The 26,237-nt window shown below is 46.0% G+C and overlaps 1 long non-coding RNA gene across 2 annotated transcripts in view; it reads right to left on the bottom strand.

Moving 5' to 3' along the window:
- Positions 1-19,466: 19,466 nt before the first annotated feature.
- The window catches only part of LOC125935415 (uncharacterized), a 10,908-nt gene continuing 4,137 nt past the window's right edge, over positions 19,467-26,237 (bottom strand). Inside the window, exon 4 of one of the 2 annotated variants that reach the window (XR_007461655.1) lies at positions 19,467-19,571. This is a non-coding gene — a long non-coding RNA (uncharacterized LOC125935415). Of the gene's footprint in view, positions 19,572-23,949; positions 24,357-26,237 lie in introns of those variants that run through there. The other variant, XR_007461653.1, reaches the window with a different exon arrangement.

The following is a 26,237-nucleotide window of genomic DNA, read 5'->3' on the forward strand; positions in this document are numbered from 1 at the left end:
TGGACCAAAACCTAGAACCTAGAGGTCCAGGCATGGGCAGCGTCTTGGCCAGTGTCACACAGCCGGCTTGCAACACGGCCAAGGGCGGACCCTCAGTGCCCACTGCCAACTGGATTATCATGCCACTGGAGATAAGAGACATAACTGCAAAAAGGAATTTCCCCCTCTTTTTTGTTTCCTTATTTTTTTTTCACCCAAGTTTTCCTCCATCTGTATCTTGATATGGTATATATTAGCAGTAATAAAAGAACTCACTTTTGTTTTCATTTCTAATTTTTCTTGATGCATCCAATTCCCGCCCCCTCCCCCCGCCCCCGGCTAACGCTTTCCACCCCTGCTCCTCAATATTCTGTTCCTCAGGGAGCTGGATCTGTTTTTCATGTTTTCTTGGCTGAATCAAGACAGCAGGAAGAATTGAAATGCTGACTTTGTCTTTTTCCTTATATTACCACAAAAGTAGAGGGAGATGGGGTGGTGGGGAGGGAAGTCTTAAATAACCGTAAGAGGGCGCCTGGGCGGCTCAGTCGGTTAAGTGTCCGACTTCAGCTCAGGTCATGATCCTGTGGTTTGTGAGTTTGAGCCCCAAATCAGGCTCTGCAGTGGTGGTGCGGAGCCTGCTTGGGGTTCTCTCTGTGCCTCCTCTTTCTCTCTCTCTCTCTCTCTCTCTCTCTCTCTGCCGCTTCCCCACTTGTGTTCGCTCTCTCTCTCTCTCTCTCTCTCTCTCTGTCAAAATAAATAAATAAACTTAACCTAAGAAACTGCTCCTTTAAAAAAATTTTTTTTAATGTTTATTTATTATTTTGAGAGAGAGAGAGAGTGCATGCACTAGTGGGGGAGGGGCAGGGAGAGAGGGAGACACAGAATCTGAAGCAGCCCGAGCAGGCAGCACAGAGCTTGACAGCGGGCTCAAATCCATGGACCACAAGATCATAACCTGAGCCAAAGTCAAACACTGAATCGACTGAGCCACCCCGGGCACCTTCTATAAGAGGGTCTTTCCAGCACACCAGTCACCTTGTGTTGCTGACTCACAGAGGGGATCCTGTTTTCTAATGACTGTATTGAACTGGATTCCATTTTCACCCAGTGACACCATTCTCGAAGCTGGCACCTCTGCTAGAGAAGAGAGAGGGGACGCGCCACACGGCGAGGGGATGTAATATATCCGCCACGTTCTTGGAAGGAGCGGAATGTACCACACAAGGGCCGACTCCAGATCTGATCTGGGTAAGTCATGACCCCTTTGGGCCTTGTGGCCTCATCTACAAAATGGGGACAAAAACTCCTCCTTCTCCATTGAGGCCGTGGCGGTTAACCAAAGCGCTTGGCACAAAGCCTGGCCTGCAGTCTGTTAGCGTTTTTGCCGAGGGGTGCCAACAGGCAAGGCACAGTTTCTTGGGAATATTCGCAGGTTCTCTCTGAACTTCTTAGTCACGAAACGGAGCTCTGTTTCACCAAGTTTTCTTTCTTGTGGCTTGAGGGAGGGGAACGTGTTCATGCCTCTGGGAGGGGTGAAGGAGGAAGATGGTAGGACCCACATAAGACATCGGGGGCTCAGCCGAGTGGCCGGAGTCCCAGCCATGCTCTAATCCTCGGGAAGAAGTGCGGTGCCAGGCTGGAAACTGAGGCAAGAGCCAGAGACCCGAGTGGAGCAGGGCTTCTTCCAGTAAATTCCACTGCCCACTGGCTGGAGGTTCTGAGCTGACTCGTGCTAAGGATTGCTTCCCAGTGGCATCACCGACTCCTTCCAAACTGGCTTTGGTTCCAAGTTCTGATGGGGGCGGGGGTGCCCTCCTGTCATCTCTGTCTGTGTAGCGACATAGGCCCCCACCCTTCACACGCATCCACTGCTTTCTTGGGTGTTCCTGGTGGCCCCTCTGCTCTTACCCGACATTCTAGGCTCCTACCTCTGGGTGCACGGAAGGTTTTCATGTTTCTAGAACGCTATCTCCTTTCATCCCTATGCTGTCAACACTGGCATTTGCAAAGCCACCTCTGTATATGCAGTGGAACAATGTCAGCACCGCCTGTTCCTGTTGAGACAGGAAACCCCACCTTGATACAGAGATTCAAGAAGTGGGTGCAGGTCTGCACGGATCCTCAACGACCTGGAATCTCTGGTCACCGAGAGATTTCATGGGATACGTCTGGAGGGCATTTCCATGTCACCTCAGGCCCAGAGTTCCACCCCCACACTTGGCCCTCCCGTCCTGGTCAACCCCCACGCCGTGAGAGCCACACGATCCTTCGGAGAAGTAGACGATGCCTCTTATGCGGGCAGCCTCTTTCTGCGTGGACCCGACCCACGGGGCTTCATTGAACCTGCTCCCCTTCTCGTGCTCCTCCCAGTGTGACAAGAGGGAGAATGAGGCTCTCCATAATACGGCGTGAAAGCGCCGAGAGGAAGTGGAATCTAGGGTAAAAATTCATTTTTCTTGTTGCCATATTTCTCCTGCTTGTTAGACTTTCTTTGCACCCTCAAGCTCTTGTCAGCGACCCATTTGTGAATGGAGACGTTTCCGCTTTGAAGTCATAATTTATCCTTGCAAGAGCTGCTAAAAGAAGCACTTTTAAACTCAGATCTGAGCGTAGGCTGGGAATTATAAGTCACCTCCGAGCACTTGGGTAAATTGCAAAGAGTAGAGTCTTTTTACCTCAGGGAGTCAATTTTAACTTACTGCTTTTTTTCTCTGAAGATACTTCGCTCAAACATTTTCTCCCCCTTGCTTTCATTGCGAATCTTGACTCAGGCTGTACAAATTAGCCATTTGCGATTTATTTATGGCGTTTAGTTTGCTATAAGTTAACTGGTGACTACCTTAGCATTAACCATCTAGCTAAACAAGAGTTTTAAAAATTAGCCTATGGAAAGCCTAGGGAAACACTAAATTTTTCCAGTCTCCTCCAAGCAAATTACAGTTACCACCAGCCATCTCTCTAACATGGCGTCAGAGAGAGGATATAGCAGAGGCGGGCAAACCATGGACACTAGCATCCATATGCCTGGATTCGACTCATGCCTTTAACCACTAAGCTGGCTCTGTGACCTAGAGCAAGTTACTAAACCTCTCTGTGCCTTGGGTTCCTCATCTGGGAATGGAAACAATGCCCGTATGCAAATAGGAGATGCATTAAACTATAACTCAAGGCAGAGTGGTGCTTGAGGCCTAGAAAGAAAAACAGAAATATGCTTTCTTCTCATTACGTTGTCTTCTGAATGTGTAGTATTTGAATTCTTAGAGGAGCAAGACATACAGATAGGCCAGGAAAACATATATTTGTAAAAACAGGTCTCTTTTGCTTTTATATTACATTAACTATAAAATCAGCTAGGAGAAGCAGATCAGATTTTAATACAAAAGTGCTCCATAGATGGAGTCACTGAAAATGTGTTTGTGTGTGTGTGTGTGTGTATGTGTACATGTGTTAAGTACAATCAGCTGCCTTATCTGTGCGGATCTTCTGGGTCTTATGACAGTGCTGTTTTGAGCCTCCTGTTTTAAAGTTGGAGAGAAATGTCTTCAATGTGTGAGATTGCACACTACAACCCGTCTGAATGAACAGGGCTATAGTAAGTGGCCAGCCAACGTCTCTGGTGGCTCCCTTCACCCCTTCCCTACCTTTCCACACACTCTCAGGAGGGAAGGACAAGTAACACATTTTATGTGAGCTTTACAAGAACAGAAAAATAATAAAACCATGTATCTATCTCCATATGTTACTGCTTTTCCTACGTACTGAGTTTTCAGGGTAACTATCCTGTTAAATTTGCCCGTTGCTGACGAAGCTATTCAGGAGTAAACAATACCCTCTGTCATTTGATAGGCAGCCAAATTTTCCTCAGAAGATTCTTTTGGAACCCCCTAAAATGTCCCTTTGTTGGAATCCACAGAAAGTCACAAGAGAACAGCTGAGCTGTGTAACTGAGTTTAATTTATTATGTGTGCACGCGCGCACACACACACACACACACACACACACACACACATCCTTGTCCCTCATTCCTTCACATTTTCCTGGGGTTGGTTAGCAAAAAAATTTGAGGCTGACTCTCCTAATTTGGGGCCATGACCGCTCTACCTTTCCAGGAGTTCAAATGCATTACGGTCATTCTTTCATCTCCAGTGTGACCTTAGCAGAGCTGTCCTGTCATACCCATTTTATTGCCAGAAAGTCCAAGGAGAATTCCAGGGATTTGGCCACATCAGGGGTAAAACCTATTAATTACCTGGCAGTTGCGATTCAGCCACAGACTCAAGCAGTTCTCCAGTTGTTGGGGGTCCCTGGGGGGAGAGGTGGATATAGGGAGAGGTTTGCACAGTCTCAGCCTGGAGGCTCAGAGTTCTGTGTCCAACACTGTTTCCTTCCTTCTGATCCTGCACAAAGATAAGGTCCTCTCGTATCTTGCTTTCGGTGCCCACACAGATCCTTCCCTTCTAATATGTATCGTGTTGCAATCTTATATTGGTTTTTATGATCACCTGAATAATCTGTCTCCTCTGGGAGGGCAGGAACTCCATAAGGAGAATGTTTTCCTAATCACTGTATTCTCAGCACCTAACCCAGTGCCTGGCATACAGTTGGTGCTTAATAATGACTGGTTGAGGGCTGTCCTCTCTGTGCATGTTTCTTATGCAACTTCTCAGTGTCCTCTACGATACCACTGACTCAGTGAGTGCTGACAGTGGCCAGATGGGATAGGGGAGGTGGACATCATCACATAGTCCTCCGGGCAGGCAAGTATTTTCCATCAACCAACAGTTTAATGAGAATTTAATAGATTTGCACTGTTTATTTACTTTGCACTCAGTGCTAAAAATTAAGGGAAATGGTAAGAAGTACAATAGTGGGGCACCTGGGTGGCTCAGTCGGTTAAGCCTCTGACTTTAGCTCAGGTCAGGATCTCACAGTTTGTGAGTTCAAGCCCCGCATCAGGCTCTGTGCTGATAGCTCGCGGCCTGGAACCTGCTTCAGATTCTGTGTCTCCCTCTCTTTCTGGCCCTTCCTCCCTCTCTCTCTCTCTCTCTCTCTCTCTCTCAAAAGTAAATAAACATTAAAAAAAATTTTTTTTTAAATTACAATAGTGTCAGGGTACCTGGGTGGCTCAGTCGCATAAGCGTTCGACTCTTGATCTGCGCTCAGGTCATGATCTCACCGTTTGTGGGTTTGACTCCTGCATCGGGCTCCTCAATGACAGCGCAGAGCCTTCTTGGGGTCCTCTCTCTCTCTCTCTCTCTGTGCCCCTCCCCTGTGTGCTCTCTCTCTCTCTCTCAAAATTAATAAATAAGTAACACAATAGTGTCCTTGCCTAGAGAACTTCCAAATCTAGCTGGCAAGATGGGTCCTACATGGCATACTAAATGCTAACCAAAACACCCAAACCTGAGACTGCTTCTCAGGGTAATAAAATTTCAAATAATGGAGAAGATGGTGTTCTGAGGTGGACAGAAAAGGTTCATACGGAGTTAGAACTTAGGAAAGATGTGTAGGATTGAGATGTATCAAGGGGCAGAGGTGAGGCTTTGTATATGGCGGAGTGGGGGGAAGAGGCAGCATGGGTAAGGGCATGGAGTCTGGCCTGGGCACGTGACCACATGAGCACGGCCGATGTGTGAAGAGAGGCCACTAACCTGGCCAGCCTGGCGTGGACTTGAGAAAGAGAGAGGGCATCAAGGCCAAACCATGGAGAGCCCAGACCTGTGGTTTGTTATCTTAATACCACCCTTTGACCAGCCCTATGGGGGAAGGGGGGTGACAGTAATTTGGACCATAATGGAGGTTGAAGGGAGATACGGGAACTCCTACTGGTACCTCCAGCCCACACTCTCCTCTTGGTTTTGATTCCACCACAGTCAACACTCAGTTCTTGGGCTTAAAAATTTCCCATTGTTGAACGAGCCTTGTCTCTCTCTAAGGCAGTGACTTTCAAACTTGGGTGTGCATCGAATCCCTTTGGGGTCTTATTTTAAGTGCTGATGTCTGGGACCCGTTTCCTACCCCACACCCGAGTTCTGATTCGGTAGGATTCAATCACGTCTTGGGGATCTGCATTTTTGCAAGGGCCCATCGTGCTCCATGGACCATGCTTGGCGAATATAGCCCTAAGGAGTAAGTAGTCATAGGAGCAGTAAAAATGTCAGAAGTTGGGCAGCCAGCAAAACACATTTTAAACACATATATTTTTTTAAGTTTTATTTATTTTGAGAGAGAGAGAGAGAGACTGAGACTGCACACCCCAAGCAGACTCCACACTGTCAACACAGAGCCTGATGTGGGGCTTGAACTCATGACCTGTGAGATCACAACCTGAGCCAAAACCAAGAACTGGACGCTTAACCGACTGAGCCACCTAGGCACCCCAAAGGCATTTGTAATGGAAGCAAGCTGCACAGTGAGTTACTAAGACACTGTTCTTTGATGAAATTCCAGCACTGTCCAAGCCATTCTTATCTTTCTCATCATGTGGGAGGTTACCTTAACTTGATGAGTAGTGTGATATGTGCAGTGGGCATGGAAATGATCCGATTTCCAGAAGCCCGGGTAGAGAGAATATTAAAGCTCACCTTAATCCAAAGACATGCTGAGAACAGCCACTTGAATTTATGTTTTGCTATCAGCTGGACCCAGAGTAGCTCATTTTACACCACAATTAGTAGCAAATTACAGTCAGACTGACTTTCAAAAGAGCTGGTTACATTCTGCTAGGAAACAATTTAAAGGATCAGATTGGTACCGCCACTAAATCAAACAGGCTCATCTGGCTCCTGAGACCCGGACCTCCCAGCCTTCATACCACTGGACTCCCCACAAGGTCACACCATTTGAGTGTGACCCCTGGAATCAGCTGATAGGACGTGGTACAGATTGGAATGTGGGGTCCGGTTTTATATGAGTGAGCCTACTCAGGGCCTGAATTTGAAGAAATTGTAAAAAAAAAAAAAATACCATTCTTCTACCTAGCAGGGTAAAACCTCCATAATACCTACTGTACCAGAAATCCTTATTTTCTCTGTGTTTGCCACTTTCTTGCAGTTTTATAATGAGAGAAAGCAGAGCTGAGAAGTCTCCTAGTGAAGAAAACACATTCTGGACTTAATCCCACTTTCCTTTTTTTTCTTTTGAACCTGCCAGCAAAAAGTGTTTGGCCTCATTGTATGTGATACTGGCTGGAGAGAGTCAGGTGTTCATTAGGGAATGCACAGAGCTTTCGATCTTAAGGTTAAATGAGTACAACGTAGCTGCCCTGACTCTACCATGCCACATCACAAAGCACCTATAACGCCTAGAGTTAGGGAAACAAAATTCCCCACCATTTGTGAATCTCCAACAAAACGCACCAAAGGCGACCCTCAACTCACTTACGGGCAGGCAACCTTCCATGTCCCATAGACAATACAAGACAGGGAAAGAATGTTGTTGAGTTGAAACTGATTTTGAATCCAAAGCCAACACCCTTTTCAAAAATGTAAAACATGTTGCTGTTTAGAATATCTACGAGGCACTGAATGGGTAGGTTGCTGGCAGTTCTCCGGGACCACCCAGGTTTTGACTCCCACCCAGCTCAACTTCCAGCTTCCGATCTCCAGCTCAACTTAAAGGAGAGACACTTACCCTAAAAGACATCTTGCTTGTCTTCTTCTTTCATGTTCTCTAATCATTCACCACTTAGAACAGATGGGTTGGCCATGCTGAGGGTAGCTACAGACATATTCTGAGTTTTCATGTCCTATATTAATACACCGAGGAAGAAAGTGACAGAAACCCTGGACCTGAGCTCCTAAACATTTTGGAAGTGGATGGAGGGAGATCTGTGTCCACTTTCCTAAGCTGGGCCTCTCGGCACCCGAGAGTGGGTGGGTGCCCATTCTGAACGATGCCTGGTTTTTTTTTTTCACTCCCTTCTGCACATCATAATGAAATGTCTGACCTGACAGTTGTCTCGTTTCACCTGTAAATTCTCAAGGTAAAAAAGGAAATGAAATGACCCATTTCCAAGATGGAAGGGGAGGCTAGAGTCCTCCTATCATTTGATAAGTGTGCATTACCTCCAGAATCTGTGTGTCAAAAGTGAAACTCCCTGGCATATTTGCAATCTACACTTGGATGTGTTTTCAAGGTCCCAGTAATTTGGACTCTTCAAGGAATCTGGGTTGAGGTGCAAGGCTGGAGAAGGGGGTCTGTAGGACGGGGATCTGCTTGAACCTCTCCTCCATGCTTCCCTTCCATCTGTCCACCTCTTGTCCTCTTGCTCAACAGAAGGTGCAACAGGAGCCGAGGAGGAAGCAGCATTTCCAATCTCAATGCAACATTTTTAGGTGTGCCGTTGAACTTGTTACCTACACACGTTTGTTGAGTTGGCTCTATTCAGGTCGAATTCTGGGATTGCCTCTGGGATTGGAGTCTTAAAGGGAACCGGAAAGAACCCTTGTGATCCCCTCTAGGGCAGCCTTCTTAGTCTTCTGGGGATTCTATAGACTGTGATCCAACTTGCCATCCAGCTCTGAGGTCTGCCATTCCTTTGCTGCTTATTTCTTTTCTCTCCCTCAGTCATGGATCACCTCGGTTTTCCATGGGGTCATCAAAATCATGGCGCCCAGCCTACTGACTTTACAGCAGACAACGCCATGGCCTGTGAAACTTGAGTGACTTCTGTACACATCTGCGTGTGCTCCTCTCCTGACTTTTCCATCCCTTACGTGTGAGTATGTGTGTGTGAGAGAGAAAGGGCTGATATTTATTGGGATTCTGTTGCGTGCCAGACTAGAAGCTTTTCATACATTATCTTCTTGAGCCTCTTATCTGCTCTGTGACCTAGGTGTTACTATGACATGTACTGGAGGAGAAAATAAAGGCTCAAAGAGGTTAAGTAATTTGCTCAAGATTGCGCATCCGTGGGGAGCTGGGATAAGGCTGCCCATCTGACTTGGCCCAGGACCGTTCCATTATACCATGTCTCTAGGGCCCTGCGTGGGGCACTGCCCATACCTTTAGACATAGGAAGCTGCTTCTCGTGGGGGATGAGAGGATGGCTGGGCAGAAGCCGGCTCATGACCTCAAAGGATGTGCATCTTACCTCTGCAGCTTGAGGCACAGGAGGGGGCTCACGGTGTGTGTGTGTGTGTGTGTGTGTGGCCTGAGGACAGCAGCCTGGTGAGAGGAGATATTCTGCTGCTCTCACATCACCTGCCCCACTTCTCACCTTTCTCCTTTGAGGATCTTTTCCTTTCTAAATTGACATCAAGAGGAGAAAATGATCTTGCAGGGGTGTTAACGATAAGGACGCTAGTATTATATGGACATGGTATTATGTCAGATGACAGAGATGCTTCCAGGGAGCAGGTTGGGGACGGGGAGGTGGAGGGAAAAGGAAGAAAGCAGGTGTCTTCTCTTTGGGGGATAAAACTCTCAGGTCACCCTGCCTGTCGGGTACGTACCAAACAGGAGGACATGATTTCCCAAGCCCTTGGCAGAAGGGGTTTGTGGGGTTCAGGTTTCCCGGGCATGAGTGTAGAGGCTGGTTTCCTCATCAGGTGGCCCTCCAAATGGAGGTAGGAAAGGAGATAAGTGAGGAGGGAATTTACACTTATTGGTCAGGTGCGTTTCAGGTGCAAGGCTCCTGGCTTTACCTGCGTCTCTTCAGAACCAGAGAAAACAGTGCTTCCTGCCTTCAGGAAGGGCTGATTTGGACCTTTTGCGTCCTTCTGCTAAGACTATATCTGTGTGATAAATGTTTTCTTTCTTTTTTAGTATTTATTTTTGAGAGCGAGGGAGGCAGTGTGTGTGTGTGTGTGTGTGTGTGCGCGCGCACGTGCGTGCGGGTGCACATGTGCCCAGGGCAAGGGCAGAGAGGGAGGGAGAGAGAGAATCCCAAGCAGGGTCCACACCGTTCACTGTGGAACCCGACGCAGGGCTTGAACCCACAAGCCATGAGATCATGACCTGAGCTGAAATCAAGAGTCAGACGCTTAACCGACCAAGACGCCCAGGCACCCCAATATTCAGCAAATGTTTTCTAACGGGGGACCTCTCTTGGAGGAAACCCTCTGAAAAGTAAAACCCATAGTCCATGATTTCTTCTGTCTTCATTCATTATGTTTGTCTTTCAAATCCCACTTTTTCTTTTTCTTAAAAAAATTTTTTTTTAATGTTTATTTTTGAGAAAGAAAGAGAGCGAGCGTGAGCAGAGGAGGGGCAGAGAGAGAGGGAGACACAGAATCTGTAGGCTCCGGGCTCAAAGCTGTCAGAGCCCTAAGCAGGACTCAAAGTCACGAACCATGAGATCATGACCTGAGCCAAAGTCAGATGCTCAACTGACTGAGCCACCCAGGCGCCCCTGAATCCCACTTTTCTTTAAAGTGGGATTTGACTTTAGCTCCTTTTTAGGATGGCAAATTGCCAAAAACCTTTGTTTTTGTTTTTGTTTACATCTTTGCAGAACAAAAAGTTTGCAGACTGGTAGAGCTATTTGAATGCAGGTAATCCCAAGGAAAAGTCCGTAGAATCCAGCCAAAAGTGGATTTGGATTTCGCTTTCAGGAAGCGTAGAAAGCAGCTTTCAGGAGGTCAGAGGAAACTGAAGTTGTTTTATTATTTTACACAGGAAAACAAAACCCCAAGACACAAGAATAACATCACACAGGTTCCCAGTGCTTTTAGTTGTCATGAATACCCACTGCTCTTTTCCACACAAACCTTGTTAGGAATCCAGATTTATGACTGCTGCTTTGATGACAGTGGAGAAGTCAATCCACTGGCATGTTTTTGGTTGGCCAGATTATCACTAAAAGAAAAAAAACCAGAAAACACTACAGAAGTGTGCACTCCTGATGGCCACGCCAGGCTTTTGCATTTCTTTGATAATTCTTTCACCTTGTCCTCCTTCAGTACAGCTGGGGCTGACCTACTTTGTTCCTTCATTATGGAGTTTTGCGTAGGTAAGAATAAGATGAGAAAGCTCTGATGTTAAAACTCGTCCCTGGAACTCAGCAAGGCTTCCCAGCCTCAAATCCCTGGGCCGGCCTCATGAATTTTATTTATGCATTCATTTATTTATATGATGTCTGGTGCTGAGACCTGCATGAAAAATTAAAGCACAAATTCATCAGAAGGACCCGCAGTGGTGCGAGATTAAAATTTGAACCCCTGAACTCTCTGACACCTTCTGCGGTAGAAAGAACTAGATCATTACTGAGCTTCACAAACAAAGGAAGCTCTCTTCTTCTCCCCCAATAAGGGAAGGGGCAGACCTGAGAATACTCACACCGCTCAAAACATCACTCACAACATCCCAAACCAAAACAAAAGCAGTGTGCCAAAGGGCCAAACAGACAGGCGAAGAAATCAGCAAGCCCTGGTGAGTTGCCAGATTTGGCTTCTGGCTGTTTGCCCTGCGGGGGGATTACGTAATTCCCAGACGAGAGCCCTCCCCTGCCTGCGAGTGAATTTCAGCCTGTCCTGTTAGGCTTTTCCTCCTAAGGACTGGCAGCCAAAATAGGTGAGAATCTCACTTCCTCTGATGTAGTGAGGCTGCTGATTGTTATTAGGTGATTTTGTTGTTAGTGTCCCTGGGATGGGGTGGAAGGGAGAGCCATGTTTGTAAGATAATAGAATGAATTCCACTCCTCTCTTTCAAAAAATTAACTAAATGGCTTCTATTTTACAGTTCTTTTCTTTTCTTTTCTTTTCTTTTCTTTTCTTTTCTTTAGTTTATTGATTTGAGCGAGAGAGGGAGAGAATCCCAAGCAGGCTCCACACAGAGCTCGTGAACTATGAGATCATGACCTGAGCCAAGAGTTGGACGCTCAACCGACTGAGCCACCCAGGCTCCCTATTTTATTATTTTACACAATAAAACAAATGGGCAGAATAAATGGGCAGAACGTACACTCCATGGGCAGCGGGTGGGGGTGAGGATCCTTCAGTTGCCTGGGTCCAGCTCATGGCTCAACCAGCAGCCATGTCCTCTCCATGACCTCCCCCAACAAGGTCCCCTGTGACCAACTGAGGAAAGAGGTAAAAGGCCAAAGAGAGTTTTCAGATGAGTTGGCTCTTAGTGTTTGTTGTAAGCTGACAGTAAGCTGCTGTCCTGTAGCTCCGTTCAGGGGCTGCTTGAAAGAAAGAGTGAAGAGAAATCCTCTCAACAGGGATTTGGGAGATGTATCTGATTAGCCACTCTGTGCTGAGAGACAAGTAGCCAAAGGAACAATAAATATGGGCTCATGGTCAGTAATCAAGGGCTTGTCTGGTTGATGAGGGTGATCCAGAGGGAGAAAGATTGGAGGAGACGTGACAAAGAAGTCTGGGGAAGAAGGATACAGAAGCATCTATGGGAGGGAGCATGATATGGTGCAAACTTCCGATTAAACGTGAATGCTCAACAGAGAGCATCCATTCACCATGGAGGAGACACTAAACAACCAAGTTGAGAAAATGCCTTGGCCAGTGATGTCAATCCTTGGACACTCCAATACTGGCAAAAGGGGCTTCGTGCCATGGTGGCAGGGATGAAAGCTATGCATGGGTTTCTAACAGCATGGGTTTCCTCTCACCACGGGTGATCTGCCCAACATTCTAGGGACAGAGACCAATAATGAGCTGCTAACTTGGCATCATTCTCTGTGGAGACTTGTCGGTAAGTGATTACATTCAACTGCTGCCATCTTGAAGGAGCAGCAAGTCATGTTGACTGAATTAACATGGACACCGGACATAGGATTGCTTTTTCTGCCCGGAGGCATCCGCCAGCATGACTGTCAAAGGGCTTGTAGAGCGCTCCATTCACTGACACAGGATCCCACGTCACTGGACTGAGAGACTCAATTGTAGACATAGAGGTGTGGCAGTGGGCGCATGACCGTGGGGTCCACTGGCCTGGTCACCTACTGTGTCACTCAGAAGTTGCTGGCTTCAGTGAAACAGCTTCTTAACAGCCACTGAGGATTCAGCTTAGAGATGATATGCTATGAGGATGGGCCCCATCCTCAGGACACTGAATGCACCCTACATCAACCACCATGATATGGGGCTGTGTCACCAGTAGGTAGCAAGTGTGAGTCTGGAAACCAAGGAGGTGTGGCTTTGCTTGTATCATTCCCAGTGACCCACTTAGGGCAGTGTTGCTTCGTGTTACTGCACTTCACGGCTTTCTGGGTTTAGATACCTCCCTTTCCAGAAGGAGAACATTTCCATCAGGAAACTCAGCAGGTGTCAATTAAGCTTTAAGCCCTATCTGCTGACTGACCTTTGTGCCAGAGTCTTCCAAGCAAGGGAAATAATCTCCATCCAAGCAGGGGTAATAGACTGGGATGATCAGGAGGAGGTAGGGCTACTGTCACATCCTGGGGTGTCTCTTGGAACTCCCTTACCCATTCTTTTAAAAGTGTATTTATTTTAAGAGACAGCGACAGAGCCCACGAGGGGCTTGATCCCACGAACCATGAGATCATGACCCAAGCTGAAGTCAAGAGTCCTTTGCTTAACTCACTGAGCCACCCAGGCACCCCTCCCTTAACTCATTTTTAACAATAAATAGACAAAGGCAGTGGCCACAGCCTGAGAAGGGCATGGTGACCACGGGCTCAGAGCATGTCATTGATGAAGGTCAGGGTGAGGCCACCAGGTCAACCCCTTAGACCCACAACGGTGCTAGCTGAGAGCGAGACGCGTCTAAAGCAATCGCAGAGTGGAGAGATGATGTGTATCGGTGACCTTGAGACCAGCTGCCCCAACAACAGCCGTGTTTCATGTTACTAGCCTTCCTTAAGAGGAAATTTACCCAGAAAAACAGGCCAGCCAGAATCCAGGGGCAGCTGTTCCCAGATCTTACCTTTGAAGAACGTGGATCCACGTGGCCCAGGGCTGAGCTGCCAGATCCCCCTTTTGGACAGAGGAGACCATCCCCGCAGCTTCAGAGAACATTCGTGACTCGGTGACCCGGGCCTCTCAGCCGAGGCCCTCTCCAGGAGCTGCCTTCCGCTAAAGAGAGCCAAGGTCACTCTCCCCTCAGGTCACAGCCCGCTCCCCAGAGGCAGCCCACGTCCAGCGTGGGGTCAGCGTAATGGCCCATCTCCCTTGCACTGAGCAGGACATCTGGGAAGGCTCATCCCAGTCCTTGGATCAATTGAGGACTTCAATTGCCACGTCCCGGACTTTCAACCCCTCCCTCTGCTTCTTCCGCCTCTGTTACTCCCTCGCACATGTGGGGCTTGCGAATGCTTCCCAGTGGACTTCCTGCCTGCTGATCTCTGTCTCAGAGCTTTTTCCCAACGGCACCAACTTCACCTCAGAGCACTTTCGCCCGCCATACTTTTGACGCACTCTCCCTGAATTATCCTAATTTGAGAGTGTCTTCTGAATCCTGCTGGGACCCTCACTGATGGGAGCAGGGACCCAGGGGAGGCCTGACTGGTAGGGGTGTCTGGCCTGTTCTACGGTTCTAAATTCCGTGTTAGTACAAGCACCCACTCTCAGATGGAAACCATATCCTTAAACCTACAGAATCAGCTTGATAAAGATATTTTGGCCTCTACGTTAATTCTGTGTTTAAATTCACGGGATTTAATCCCGTTTCATTCCTCAGGGGAAGCTACTCACTGGTTTCTCCTTCAGAAACCCAAATTCCGTCGAGCACAACTTGTACCAGGTTTGACTCACGCAAGGATACCTTTCAGACAGTGTGTTTGTGTGGTATGTTTGTGGGGTGTATGTGTGGTGTATGTTCGTGTGGGTAGGATGTGTGATGTGTGGTATGTGTGGAGGCATGGGGGTTGGTCTGTGGTATACGTGTAGTGTGGGTGTGTGTGTATGTGTGTGTGTGTATGTGTGTGTGTGTGATGTATGTGGTATGTGATGTGGGGGGCATGTATGATGCGGGCATGGTGTGTGTTGTGTATATGGTGTGTGATGTGGGGCGGGGGAGAAGCATCTAGCAAGCCTGAGCTCCTTTCAGTAGGACAGCTGTTATCACCTCTGTTATCACCTGGGCCCTTAGAGTTCAGGCAGGTTGATTGGATCTCTTTCATTCTCCAGGTTATTTAAGCCATTGATGTATTCTGTGTCTAAAATCTCTTTTCTAAAAATTATTTCTCATTACATAATTAATAAGTGAATTCATTCTCGTTCTTGAAAAAATAATTCAAACATTCCAGATAAGGCTAAAATTCCTTTTGGCTGTCACACCAGTCCCCTCCCCGGAAGACAGACCATTACCTTCCAGACCTTTTCCAAATTGGCAGTATCTATTTAAATTAAAGTTCATTTTCTTTGGCCTGGAAATTCTACTTTTCAGAAGTTACACTTACGAAAACCCATTGAATGTGCAGGAGAATGACTGAACCAGGATATGTCTCGCGGCATTGTTTATAATGGCAATAAACGTAAACACCTTGATGGCTGTCTACATAAATTGTCGTCTATTTATACAGTGACGCTGTATGCAGTAGTGAAAACAGTGAGGTGGGTCTGTGAGTGTTGACGTGGAATTATCTTCAGGAGGCATTGTTGAGTGGAGAAGAAGTTGCAGTTACTAGAATTCTATTTTATCAGGGCTATTTAGGAAAATGATTCCCTGATAGAGATGACCTGGGTTAGGGGCACCTGGGTGGCTCAGTTGGTTAAGCATCGGACATTGGCTTAGGTTGTGATATCACAGTGAGTTTGAGTCCCCACGTTGGGCTCTGCATTGACAGCGCAGAGCCTGCCTCAGATCTGCTGTCTCTCTCTCTCTCTCTCTCTCTCTGCCTCTCCCCTGTGCTAGCTCATATGCACGATCTCTCAAAAAATAAAACATTAGAAAACAAAAAAGAAAGGAAGAAATGACCTGGGTTAGGGACTCAGGAGCAGGGATAAGAGTAATGAGTCCTCTCCCGTGCCTTTTCTTTCCACTTTCCTTTATGACTTCTGCCTTCCCCTTTGCTCCCCATTCTTCCCTCTCTTAAACCCCTGCCTTCGTGGCTTAAAATTGGGAGCCCAATCTACCTACTCTGAACCGTTTCTGTTTATTGTCATCAACAACCAGCGCGGCCCATCCAAAATGGTAGTCGAAGTGTCAAAACAAATGGATCCATTGCCCACGCCCCAGCTCACAGGATCGGGCAAATGAATAATTGATCAGCCGTAAGAGTATCCGTTTTATGGAAACCTGCTTGCTTTGGCTCCTATAAAAGCCTCAAAGATAATCCAACAATTTCGCAAAGTTACAAAAAATATATATAGAGAGAAGAAACTTCAAGGGTGAGTGACATTATGAAAGTCTAGGGTTTGCATTAAGGAAAGTGCACGCTGTGGGGCACCCGGGTGGCTCGGTAGGTTAAGTGTCTGACTCTTGGTTTTGGCTCAGATCATGATCTCATGGTTCTTGGGTTCAAGCCCCACCTCAGTCTCTGTGGTGATGGTATGGAGCCTGCTTGGGATTCTTTCTCTCTTCCTCTCTCTGCCCCTCCCCTGCTCATGCTTTCTCTCTCTTGCTCTCAAAATAAATAAATAAACTTGAAAAAATAAACAATTTTTTTTTTTAATTTAGATGTCCCAATTTTAAAATATATCCTAGTTCTTAAAAATTTTAACAAATAGATGTCCCAATGCTAGAGGACCTGGGAATAAAATTGTATGGAAAATGGTCACAGGAACTGGACCTTTGTAGCTGAAAGAAGAAACCCAAGGGTGCATACTTACCGGGTAAATACAGGGCATCAGTTATATTTGCATTTAAGATAAACAATTAATATTTATTAAGTATAATTATGCCCCAGATATTGCATGGGACAAACTCATGCCAAAAACGTTATTCATTACTTATCTGAGATTTAAATCCATCAGGGTGTCCTGTATTTTTATTTGTTAAATCTGTCAAGCCTGCCAGGGATACATGTGCAATACTTAACTGGCAATGACTTATAAACTTGAGAGTGCATTATTCCACATGCTTCTTTGTCTCTCTGACTCTAAAGTTATAATTGATGACCAATACTTTGAACTCAAAAAGTGTTGGATATTATATCAAATCAAGGACACATTTCCTAATAACTGGAGTGTCCTGCAGGGGAGCAGGTTGTCCGAAAAATAGTGCATCTCTGAGCCAAAGATAATAGCGTATCAACATTTTAAATAGCAAAAAACTGGGAGGAACATGGAAGGTCATGGGGAAAAAAACCTGTTTTAAAAAATTGGGGGCAACATCTATGCAATAGAATTTTCCACAGGTAGACTTCTCTAGCCTCTGAGCCTTCTAGCTACTTTATGATAGGACTGTTAGTAGTGTTACAACATGACTGACCATTGCCCCAACAGACCTTTAGGACTCCTTGGGGGCTCCTCGTGGACTCCAGGATGGTCTCCTATATGTACGTAGTGAATAGATTTCTAAGTAGGTTGTTAAGGAAAGAAAGAAAGAGACAGAGAGAGAGAGACAGAGACAGAGAGGAAAGGAAGGAAGGAAGGAAGAAAGAAAGAAAGAAAAAGAAAGAAAGAAAGAAAGAAAGAAAGAAAGAAAGAAAGAAAGAAAGAAAAAGCAGCATGCATGGAAGATCCCATCATTTGGGTAGATTTTTTTAAAAAAGAAATATTGGGGCACCTGGGTGGCTCAGTCGGGTAAGCATCTGATTCTTGATCTCAGCTCAGGTCATGATTTCACAGTTTGTGAGTTCGAACCTAGCGTTGGGTTTTGTGCTGACAGCACAGAGCCTGCTTGGGATTCTGTCTCTCCCTCTATCTCTGCCCCTCCCCTCCTAGCTCTCTCTCTCTCTCTCTCTCTGTCGCGCTCTCAAAATAAATAAATAAACTTAAAAAAAAAAAGCAGAACCCTAAATACAGGTAAAAACATAACTTCTTTAGGCTAAATACCTAAAAAAAAAAACCTTTAAGAGTATTTATTTTAGGGAAAGGGGTCAGTTATTGAGGATAGGCAAGGAAGATTTCGTATTTATTTTATACCTTCATGGATCAAGTGAAAAAATAACTGTGCACTGTGAAACAGGCTGGGTCCATACACTGTAGGAAGACCAGGCTGGCATCCTCAGCCGCGGGTTGGGACTTGTAGTAGGAGGTCACGTCACTTTTTTTTTTTTCAGTCTGAAGAGCGTACAGACTTGAAGAGCCCCGTGAAATAGTTGGGGTAAAACCATGGATGCCTTCGGGCCCTCTCCGCCTCCCTGCCCACCTAAAAGCTCAGGTGAGAAGAAAGGTTCTCCCAGTGTGGCTGTGGCCGGCTGCACACCTTTGCCAGCGGCATCTGAGGGTAGAGGATGCTTAATGGCTGAGCCCTGGGACTGCAAATCCATAAGCACTTCTTGGCCTTAGGTTCAAGAGGGGCCCAGACAGTTCAAAAAACAGGAAAAAACCCCACATTCATATCCCCCCTCTTGATAATAGTTCAAATCACATGAAAGTGCTGTTGCATAGGCAAACAACAACAACAACAACAACAACAACAACAACAACACAATTGGCCCCAAATCACCTGTTTTACATGGTTCAACTAATACATCTGGGCATCCCTATTAACTTTCTCCCTTGATTGGTTAGAAAAGCAAATCAAAACAACCAAAGCATGTACATTTCCAGGCTTCCAAATGTGTCCTGCCTTTTATATTACATTATTATTTAGTGCAATGATATGAATAACAGCCAAAATCGTATAACATTTTCTGTATGCCAGGTGTTTTAAGTGCTTTATGTACATACGGTCATTTAAACTTGATGATAAACCCATGAGATGGTTGTGTTTATCCTGTTTTGCTGGTGAGGAGCCTGAGACACACAGAGTTTACGCTCCCTGCCTGGGCTGGTGGAGCTCCAGGTACTTGAGCAGGCAGGTCCCTGAGCCCAGGCAAGTCTGGCTCCTTATCACACTGCCTCTCCTTTGTTCTGGCCCCCGAGTTCCTGCTGTCATAAACCTGTCACCCAGCTCTGCCCAGCACAGAGTTCGTCTCTCCAGATTCCACAAGGGCACCCCTCATGCACTCCAGGATGGTTCCCTTTTTCTTTTTTTTTTTTTAAATTTTATTTATTTTGAGAGAGAGAGTGAGCACAAGAGAGGGAGCGGGGGAGGGGCAGAGAGAGGGAGAGAGAGAATCCCAAGCAGGCTCCACACTGTTAGTGCAGAGCCTGGCGTGGGGCTCAAACCCAAGAACCCTGAGATCATGACCTGAGCTGAAATCAAGAGTCGGACGCTTCACCGACTGAGACACCCAGGTGCCCCCCCAGGATGGTCCCCTTAAAACATTCGGGGAAAGATAGGAAAAAGCAGCACTGGGGCCGGCACCCACCTCTGTGGAAAGACTGGATCTGTGGAATGTCCTTTTAGCAACAGCCACCTCATTGAAAGGCACCTTTTAACTTACTAATCAAATCTTGGTATCTGTAACTGAGGGAGTTTGGATCCCACTATGCTTCCTTCCACGAGACTAGAAGAGCATCAGTGCTGCCATCTTGGCCTTGGCTCATTCCTTCCCCGGGGGAATAGAAGATGCTGTGAAATTACCTGTTTGGTGAGTTTCTCCTTCCTTCCTTCTTTCTCCTGGAGAAGCTCTCTTCTCTTCCACCAGAGGCATCTCTCCATACTCACTGGTTCAGAATCTGGGCAGGGAGGAGAGTTTCCATATCACAATTATGAAATGAAAATAAAATCTTCATTTTATTTATTTTGTGAGAGAGAGAGAGAGAGAGAGAGAGAGAGAGAGAAAGAGAGAGAGAAAGCAGGGGAGGGGCAGAGAGAGAGAGAGAGAGAGAGAGAGGGAGGCAGAATCCCAGGGAGGTTTCATGCTGTCATGGGGCTCCAACCCCAGGAACCATGAGATCATGACCTGAGCCGAAGTCAAGAGTGGGACACTTAACCTACTGAGTCATCCAGGTACCCCTCCATACCACAGTTTTTGTTCAAGTATTATAGTATGGGATTTTCTCAGCAACACATCTCAGAACATCTATTAGAATCCAATTTCTCCTTTGTTCTCAGGCCGTGCTTTGGCTTTGCCAAAACTTTCAAACGCTGATTGAATGCCTGCATTGCATATAGTCAGTATTTTAGTAGGCAGTAGCTGCCACCTTAATGTGAACATTTGTGGGGCATCTGGGTGGCTCAGTCGGTTGAATGTCCCGCTCTTGATTTTGGCTCAGGTCATGATCAGAGTTGTGGGATTGAGCCACATGTCAGCCTCCACCCTGGGTGTGGAGCCTGCTTAAGTCTCTCTCTCCCTCTGCCCCTTTTCCCTGCTCATGCTGTCTCTAAAACAAAAAAACAAAATTTAAAAATAAATGTGAACATTGGAGATTTTCTATTTGAGACATGAATAATTTGATACTAAAATATTATAGACCTCCAAGCTGATTTTTTTTATTTTTTGCTTTACATTATTTTATTTAAATGTTTTATTGATTTTTTTGAGAGAGAGAGCATAAGCAGGGGAGGGGCAGAGAAAGGGGGACAGAGGACCCAAAGCGAGCTATGTACTGACAGCAGCGAGCCTGATGTGGGGCTCCAAGTCATGACCCATGAGATCATGACTTGAGCCGAAGTCGGACGCTCAGCCACCTGACCTACCCAGGTGCCCCCATGCTGATTTTCAAATATGTGATGGTATGATAGATTTTTTACTAATTTTTGTGACTTTTTTTTTTTTTTTGCCATATACTTAATTTTGGAACAGAACAGACACCATATTCACTGTAGTGTGATTGAACTGTGGGCTCGCTGATAATATGAAGGAGGCTGTTTCCCTCAAAAACACTTCCCAGTTTGTTTTTTACATGAAGTAGAATGAACCTATGGAAAAGTATATTATAATGTGACTATCGCCCAGATGAAGAGGGAGAACATTACCAGCACTCTAGAAACTCCCTAGCAGGTGCTTATAATAGCAGCCACCACTAACTGAGCTATGACCTTGACCTCTCACCTCCTACATTAGTTTCGCTGACTTTTGAACTTCATATAAATGGCAATCATACAGCATGCAGTTTGTGGCGTCTGGCTTCTTTTTGTTAACACCGCCTTAGTTTCTTGATTCTACACATAATGCCGTGATGGTTTCCATGCCATTCTTGGAGGCACGGAGGGAGGCAGGAAGGGAGGGTGGGGAAGAGCATGAGAGGGGACGTTTGTTGGGTACCATTTGACTGTAGCTACTCTGAAAGTGATCTAGTCCATGAAAAATTTTGGAAGAATATGAACAAGCTACATTAGCCAGTTCATGACTACCTTAGACCTTATTTACAGGAGAGGGTGAATTAGCTCTAAATGAAAGTCTTGTTGAGCTGACTTGTTTTGACTTGTGCCGTAGGGCCGCGGACACATGGTTCTGATGCCTGTGTTCCTTAAAAGGACCCCAGGGGATTGGCCTGGCTGGGTTTTACAGTACCGCCTCTGAGTCTCTTTTGACTTAAAGTTATAGTCCTGGGCCCCAGGGTCTACTGTAAGGACATGTTTCCCTCTAGGTTTTCATCATAGTCACAGTTAATAAATGGATGACAAGGTAAGAGCATCCCTTTCCATGTCACATGTCCTCTTTGTAACGCTACGATGTTTTAAAGATCAGGGAGACTATGTTTGTCTTGGCCGTATGTAGACTACAGAGCAAGGCTTAATGATGGAGGCAGCCATGTTTATCTTTCAATGCCTCTGAAATCCTTTAACTTCTGTTTCTGAGGACACACCCCGGGCATTGTCTTTCATGGTCTGGGAGCCTTCATGTTGCTTATTGGTCAGGGCAGACAGGGAAGTTAGGTGGTGTTCTCAGGCTTCTGAGTGAGAAAGCTAGAATTTGAGTCTAGCTGTCTGACTTCCAATAAGATGGCTTTTTATTGTACTTCACTGCATGGAGGAAACACAGTGATCACAATCCACCTCTTCAGTTTTTCAGGTGAGGAAAGGAGATTATAGAACTCTTCCGAAGTCCAGTACCCACCCCCCCTTTTTTATTAGATTTTATTTTTAAGTAATCTCTACACCTGATGTGGGCATGAGACTTAACAACCCTGAGATTAAGAGTCGTGTGTTCTCTGGACTGAGCCGGCCAAACACTGCAGTCCAATGCCCTTTGACTTTAACACCCTGTCTCTTGTCTCCCTCACCTCTTTGCCAATCCCAACCCAACTTTGCTATGAGCTCCTACCAACACATCAGAATGAGTGTGTGTTTTAGCTATTGACTGCACTATTCTGGACTAATAATGACTGAGTCTAAAGGTGGCACTTGTAAGCCAGAGAAGGAAGGGTGGTCACGCCTTGGTATTGTGTTGGGCAAGCTACTTTGGGACAAAAGAAATGCCACAATGTCCCTAAAATCACACCATGTAAGTTCTCTTCTACTCTCTTTTTCTTTTCTTTTTTTTTTTTTTTTTTTTTGAGAGAGGGAGGAAGGGAGGGGGGAGAGGGAGAGAGAAAGAGAGAGAGAGAGAGAGTGCAGAACCTGATGCAGGGCTCAATCCCATGACCCTGGGATCATGACCTGAGCCCAAATCAAGAGTCAGACACTCTGGGTGACTGAGCCACCCAGGTGCCCCTCTTCTACTCCATTTCTGCACAGATTTTTGTCTTCACACTATTCTTTCAAAAATTATTCATTGAGCACCTACTATGTGCCAGGCAGTACTCTAGGGGCTCACGACACGTCCATGAACAAAACAGACAAAAGGCTCTGCTCTTCTGAGGCTTATGTTCTAGCAGGGAGTGATACAGAACAAACAGTAGACATGATAAATAATAAATGGGGAAATGAAATAGTCTGTTAGACAATGATAAATGATACCAAAGAAACAGAGCAGGGTAAGAGAGATTGGGAATGCCCAGGGGCAAGTCACTGAAGGTTGAAATGAGTGTTCAGGGTAGACTCACAAAAAAGATGGCATTTGAATAAAGATTTGTAGGCAATAAGGGAATAAGCCATTCACATATTCGAAAGAAGAGCAGTCCACAAAGAGGGACGAGCCAAGGCAAAGACCTTAATGCGGGATCATGCCTGGAACATTCAAAGTAAAGAACAAGGCCAGTGGAGGAGGTGGGGAACAATAAAAGGTGAAGTCAGAGAAGTAACCATGTAGTGGCTTGTTGGTCATTGTTTAGACTCTAGCTTTCCCTCTGATTGAAATGGGGAGGTGTTGCAGGGCTTTAACCAGAGGAGAGACGGGATATGACTGGTATTTTAACTAACCATGTTGGTTGCACTGTTGCTAACAGACAGTAGGGAGGCAGGAGCTGGGGGGGAGGGGGCGGGGAGGAGACCAGTTAGGAGGCAATTCTAATAGCCAAGGGATGGTAGTAGCTTGAAACAGTGGAGAGAAGTGGTCACAGTCTGGATACAGGACTTCCCAATATAATGGATATAAAATGTAAGAGAAGGCAAGAATGACTGCAGTGTTTTTGGTGTAAGCATTTTCAAGATTGGAGTTTACCATCAACTGAGGTGGGAGAGACTACACGAGCACTACTGGGCATGTTAAGTACAAGCTACCTCCTAGACATCTAAAGCAGAGATGTTGAGTCTGGAGTTTGGACGAGAGTTGTGGGGGGAGATAAACTCTGGGAGCTCTTTCCCATGTAGAGATGGTAATTTAAAGCTTTGCGACTAGAAACTGGACAAGGTAACGAGGGGAGATGGAGAAGAATTCAAGGTCTAAGCTTCGAGCTCCAAACATTAAATGCAAAGAAGAAGAGGAGAAGGAACCAAGAAAGGAGATACAGAAGGAGAGTGGGGGAGGTAGTTGGGGGTAGGGGGAAATACAGTGTTTTGGAAACCAAGTCAATTACAGATATGCATTGGATGCTGCCGATGGGTCAAGCAATATGGAGACTGGGGATTGGAAATTGGATTTGGTCCTGAGATGGTCCAAGGGTGACCTTGACAAGAACATTTTGTGGTAGGGGTGAAAACCTGATTGGGGTGAACTTAAGAGACACTTTGAGAAGATGTAGATAAAACAATAAGTATAAACAACTTTCAACTACTTTTTTCTTTTTTTATTAAGGACAGAAAACAAATGGGCCGTTGGTGAATCATGGTGAAGAGAGATATCTTTTTAAGAAGGGAGAAATACCAGCATATTGACACAACTACTGACATTGTTGGTGCAGGGGGACGGGGGTGGGACTTCTGGGAGCATCATGGTAGGTGGGACTAGAGTCCAGCATTAGAGCAGCGGGACTGGCTTTGGAATGGGGCATAGATGGCCCATGTATGGCAGTGGTGGGAAGACAGAGGGCCTCTGCATGGAGGCCCAGCTGGACGATGAGAGGGGAGGGGTCTCTGCAGCTCTCCCTTTGCATCGTTTTGTTGTTCACAGAAGGAAGGAGGTCATTGACCGAAAACAAAGATGTTGGAGAAGATGTTGAAGGTTGAGACGAGAGGAGAAGGTATGAAATAGACACCTGTGAGGGAAGGGAGGGACACGAATGGGTTAAGGAAGCACGACACAAGTGCCTCCTTGATGTTCACGGTCCTGGGTTTGAAATGACACCTGTCATCGTGATTGTGTGTTTTTCCCTAGGGATCTTTAGCTGTGTACATGAAAGGTGGAGAACTGGATCTTTTCTCCTCCGGAGAAAAATTTAAATGCAGCAATGTAAATGTTTCTAAAATGAACGATTAACTTCAAACAGTTATGCTGGCCTGTTTGCCTTGCATCGTCTTCCCCTCCCCCCACTCCTTTCCCTCCCTCCCGCTCTCCCTTCCTTCATCCCTCCCTTCTTTCCAAAAGCACTTGTGAGTGTCTCCTAGGTAGCTAATACAGTTGGCCCTTGAACTCACAGTGTGAGTCCACTTACACGCGGGTGTTTTTCAATAAATATATTGGGAAATTTGGGGGAGATTTTGCCACAATTTGAAAAAACTCCCAGGTGAAGCACATAGCCTAGAAATACCCTAAAAAGTAACACAAAAATTGGGAATTATTGTTAAGATCTCAGTATATAATACATATCACATGCAAGATATGTATTGATCCACGTTTTATGTTATCTATAAGGCTTTTGGTCAGTTGAAAGCTATTAGTAAAGTTTTGGGGGAGTCAGGATTTCTATGTGAATTTTCACCTGCATCGGGCCAGGGCTTGGCTGTGCTGTTCAAGGGTCAGCTGTAGTCCCATCTGAAACTGGTTAAAAAAAAACCCACATTTCTTCAGTAAACCTTATTGAGCATTTCCTAAGTGCCAGGAGCTCTGTAAGGTACCGTGAAGATCCAAAAAAAGGAAAGAAAACCCTAGGAGCTCATCGAATGGTGAAGATGGCCCATGTTCCATGGTAATTACAGTGTAAGATGGAAATCTGTAAGCCTCAGTTCGAAAATAGAGCGTTGTGAGAATTTACAGAAGGAGAGCTTATTTCTAGCTGGAAAGAAGAGATCCCTGATGATGTGACAGATTGTATCTTCCAAGGGTGGCCACACAATCTCTCCCATCCCACCTGGTCTTTTATCAGGAGACTTTGTTACTCTTCCCATTCAGAGTGGAAGTTGGTGTGTTCTTCTCTTAAATGGGCTTGTCACTCATTTGGGCCCAGCAGAAATGGCGCCGTGTAACTTTGGAGGCTAGCCCAGAAAATGAGATTGAGTTCCCACCCTGTTGGCTGGGATATCATGGAAAAAGTCCTGAGCCAACACGTGAGAAGTCCAGTTGCCCTGAGGCTGCGAGAAAGCCCAGGCCACATGGAAAGCCTACTCATGTATGCTCTGGTTGACATTCCCAGCTGAGGTCCTGGCTGACAGCCAGCATTCTCGGTGGACATGTGAGGGAAGGCACCTTCACACGATTCTCGCCCCCATGACCATGGCTTCCCAGCTTGGGCATCAGACATCCCGGAGCAGAGTCAAGCCGTCCTCGCTACACATTCCCGACCCATGGAATTTGGGAACATTAGAAAATGATTGTTTTACACCACTGAGTCTAAGAGGGGCTTGCCAGGTTGCAGTAGTTATCAGAACAGAAGATTTCTTGAAAGAGGGAATATGTCAATGTTTAGGTGTGAAGACAGTGTGATACTAAATGAGGGTGGTGATTTTATTGTGCAGGGAACCTGTTGAATTTCCCTTTCACGTTTGATGTTCTGGCTGTTGAACAGTCTTGTGGAAGTATCTCTAGATATTTATTTATCTGATTCCAGGACATTTCGAAGGTTTTGGAAAGCGGTTCTTCCTTGCTATTTCATTCCGTGATGACCCCGTACCATCAAATACACTTTAGCAGAACCGAGTCTTGAAGAGAGTTAACTTCCTTCCTTCCTTCCTTCCTTCCTTCCTTCCTTCCTTCCTTCCTT

The sequence above is a fragment of the Panthera uncia genome (assembly GCF_023721935.1).
Source record: "Panthera uncia isolate 11264 chromosome A1 unlocalized genomic scaffold, Puncia_PCG_1.0 HiC_scaffold_17, whole genome shotgun sequence".
NCBI classification, from domain to species: domain Eukaryota; kingdom Metazoa; phylum Chordata; class Mammalia; order Carnivora; family Felidae; genus Panthera; species Panthera uncia.